Below are 3596 nucleotides of genomic sequence, written 5' to 3' on the forward strand. Positions count from 1 at the left end.
TTTTTGAGATGGCGACTTGCTCTGTCACCAGGGTGGAGTACAGTGGCGCAATCTTGGTTCACTGCAACCTCCGCCTCCTGGGTTCAAGCAATTCCCCTGCCTCAGCCTCCCAAGCAGCTGGGACTATAGGTACACACCACCACACCTGGCTAATTTTTTGTATTTTTAGTAGACATGGGGTTTCACCATTTTGGCTAAGATGGTCTTGATCTCCTGACCTTGTGAACCACCTGCCTCGACCTCCCAAAGTGCTGGGATTACAGGCATGAGCCACTGCACCTGGCCAGTATTTAATGTTTTTAAAGCACTTTACAATTACAAGAAACTTTTATATGTATTATTTCATTGAGTTAAATTGGATTGTTCCAGTGGATTACAAGGGACAAAGTCTACATTTTCAGGGGGCTGGTAAGAGAAGTTAAATACCTGGAAGATGCTATACTAGCTGGTTTGAAGGGCTAGAGTGGTGGAGGAGGTATTAGCCTAAGCATGAACCAGGGAGACATCTATTCCTCTTGGAATCATCTATTCCAGCTCTTAGAATCACCTCTATGTCCATTCAGAATGCCTTGGCGGGGGTGCGGGGGTCAGTACAATGAGGCAAGACTGGAAAAGTGTCAAGACTCCTAATGTTGCAGAGAAGAACCAGGGAATGACTGTCTTGATCACCAAGTGAAGATGCAAGGATAATAATAAGAGCAATACAAACATATTCAATACATAATGCTTTCGTATTATCAGTACCCTTTAAGTTAGGTGTGTTGTTGTTGTTGTTTGATACAGGGTCTTGCTCCGTCACCCAGACTGGAGTGTAGTGAGGTGACCTTGGCTCACTGCAACCCCCATCTCCCAGGCTCAAATGATCCTCCTACCTCAGCCTCATGAGTAGCTGGGACCACAGGTATTTGCCACCATGCCTGGCTAGTTTTTGCATTTCTTGTAGAGACAGGGTTTCATCATGTTGCCCAGGCTGGTCTTGAACTCCTGCACTCAAGCAGTCTGCCTGCCTTGATCTCCTAAAGTGCTGGGATTACAGGCATGAGCCACCGCAACTGGCTTTAATTAAGTTTTTAATCCCAGTTTTATGGATGAGAAAAGTAAATGCTTGGAGAAGTTAAGTGACTTACTGAAGCCTGCACAGCTATTAAAGGTAAGGCCAGGATTCAAATCCAGCTTTGTCTGGAGGGTAGAGAAAAAGCAGGCTGCGGAGATAGGAATCGATTTGTCTAGAGTTCCATGTCCAACCATTTTCTTGCCTCTGTAAATGTCTCTCTGTTCCTTCCCTTAACTTTCTGATCTGCTTCTCTCCTTGTCTGTTTTTCTCTACAGTCTCCCTATCACACTACCCCTCTTTACATCTCTTAACATTTTCAACCTTTATTTATTGGATCTGTACATATATCATGCCCTGTTTTGTTTTATAAGACAAACGGAAGACCTGGTTTTGCCCTGAAGGAGCAGCAATGGCACAAAATCTGCCTCTTGCTCTTCTTCAGCATCAGGCTTCCCACCCACCCCGTCGCCTCATGGAACGCCTCTGTCTAGACCAAGCATCTGGACTTCGGCGACACAGTAAGAAATCAAAGGAAGGGAGCACCAGGTTGCATTTCCTCCCAGAGCCACTAGGAGTCACGCTCCTCCGCGCAGAAGCGCCGGCCAACGCAGCCTGACTCTGTTGCCGGTGCGCGCCCTCTGCCGATTGGTGGCACCGCAAAGAAGTCGCGCTTTGATTGGGCTGCTGTCAGGTGTCGCTGCCGGCAGGTTCGGCTGCGCGAGCAGAGGGAGGCGGGTGAGTGAGGGCCGGGGGCGGTGGGGGAGTGGTTGGGGCTGGGGGCGGTATCGGAGGGGGTGGGCGCGGTAGAGTGGACTCGGTGGGTTCTCAGGGCTGGGGTTCGTTCCGGGTAGGCTCGGCTTTGGGAAGAGGCCCTGCGGAGAGGCCTCAGTTTCAGTGCAGGGAGAGTGAGGCGGCGAAGGCGGGGGCGGGCAAAGGCTAGTGCAGTCGGGATGGGAGGGCGGTATTCGTGACCCGGAGCAGTGCGAGGAGAGGACCGAGGAGGGGGTCGGTGAGAGAGAAGATAGGTGTATGGGGGTCTGCGTGAGGAAGAGGGGGTCCTGCGGGGGGGTGGAGGAGCGGAGTCGTACAGCGGAGAGGATCAAGGTGGAGGGGATCTGCGCCAGGAGGAGGGGGGCTGGAATCAGGGGGTAGGGGTAGCTTGAGGAATGGGTTGCGGCGGAGAGAAGGCAGCTTCCAGAAAGGGGTGGCGTGAGGAAAGAATGGATGGCAGGCAGTAATTGTGGGGGTCACTGAGGGGTCAGTATAAAGATGTTACCAAGTATGACTCGTGTGAGGGTGTGAAGGACTTTAATACTGGGGAATCCTTGAGTGGGAGGATTAATTGGATTAATGGAATTAGTTGACCAGTGATGGGGGTGCGGGGTGGGGAGGCAGCCGTCAGTATTGGGACCAGAGTCGTTGTAGCAAGTTGGGGAAAGAAGGCGGTGTGAGGCAGCTGATGCTGAGAACAGGGAGAGGAGCACAGTTGATCAGAGTTGGAATGAGGAGTGTGTCTGATGAATTAAAAATTGCATTAAGAAGAAAGAGGGGCATCCACCCTTCAAGGTGGGCAGAAAGTAGTGTTGGTGGATTGAGTAGTTTTTCTGTGTTGGATGTATTCCTGCTTGAAATTTGTATTAATATTTGCCTTTCACCACCGATGGAGCCCACCATCAAGTGCATAGTTATTTAGGAAATTAGACGATTATGCAAGCGCCCTAAATTTTAAGGGATAAAGAAGTTACACTGTTTACCCTGCCTTCTAACCCTTCTCCAGATCTGATTTAATATAGATGTTCCTGAGAAGAGTGCCTGCCTGCCCCTCCCTCTTTACCTTACTTGCTTATCTCCTTGCTTCTTTCCTTCTGTTCATATTGATTCATGTCAGAGTAAGACTCCCCTCTAGCCCAGTGTAGACACTGAAGTTTTCTGTTCTTTTGTAACAAAGTTTGTCGGGGAGGATGGGGAGCCGGGCATAGAAAACAGGGAGGTGGCTCTGGGAACACCACATTAAAGCTCAGCTTCTCCCAGAGGTGCATCTAAATAAATCCTGGCTTATTTCATAGCTATTTCTGTCTGGCTGCTATTTTGGCTTTGTTAACTGTGAATTTAGACCTTTCGTCTCTCTTCAGCCACATATTTGTAAACAGTCTCATCCCTATTCAATTACTTACCATGCCCCATTATATAGTTGCAATAGAATTTCAAGAACATTACTGTAAATTCAGTAGAAAACTGGGAACGACTTAATGGAAGACAGGGCAAAGGGTTAGTAATCTTAGACTTGAGAGAAAGTCCCTGGTTCAGAGCAAGGATAAAGAATGCAACAAAATTCTAATTGCTCAAACTATACAGAGACCTTGGGAATGTCCCAAGTCAGGGAAATTGGGTCAGGTCACTGAAAAGGAATTTTAAAATAGCCTTTTTTATCAGGGGGAAGAGTATGTGTATGAGTACACAATGGAAATGTTAAGTCTAAGGAGAATGTTGCACCCCCATGGCAGTTGAGAAGTAAAGACAGCATATGATGAAGACTGGAAAG

General features: G+C 48.4%; 1 protein-coding gene across 11 annotated transcripts in view; it reads left to right on the forward strand.

Moving 5' to 3' along the window:
* The first annotated feature begins 1707 nt into the window (after positions 1-1707).
* Positions 1708-3596, forward strand: part of PPIP5K1 (diphosphoinositol pentakisphosphate kinase 1) — a 57985-nt gene continuing 56096 nt past the window's right edge. For 7 of the 11 annotated variants that reach the window (XM_037744745.1, XM_037744758.1, XM_037744762.1 and 4 more), the window contains exon 1: positions 1708-1789. The gene's annotated coding sequence lies outside the window, so the exon portion shown is untranslated. The other 4 variants (XM_037744756.1, XM_037744771.1, XM_037744748.1 and 1 more) reach the window with 4 other exon arrangements.

Source organism: Cebus imitator, unplaced genomic scaffold (assembly GCF_001604975.1).
Source record: "Cebus imitator isolate Cc_AM_T3 unplaced genomic scaffold, Cebus_imitator-1.0 Scaffold9, whole genome shotgun sequence".
Taxonomy (NCBI): domain Eukaryota; kingdom Metazoa; phylum Chordata; class Mammalia; order Primates; family Cebidae; genus Cebus; species Cebus imitator.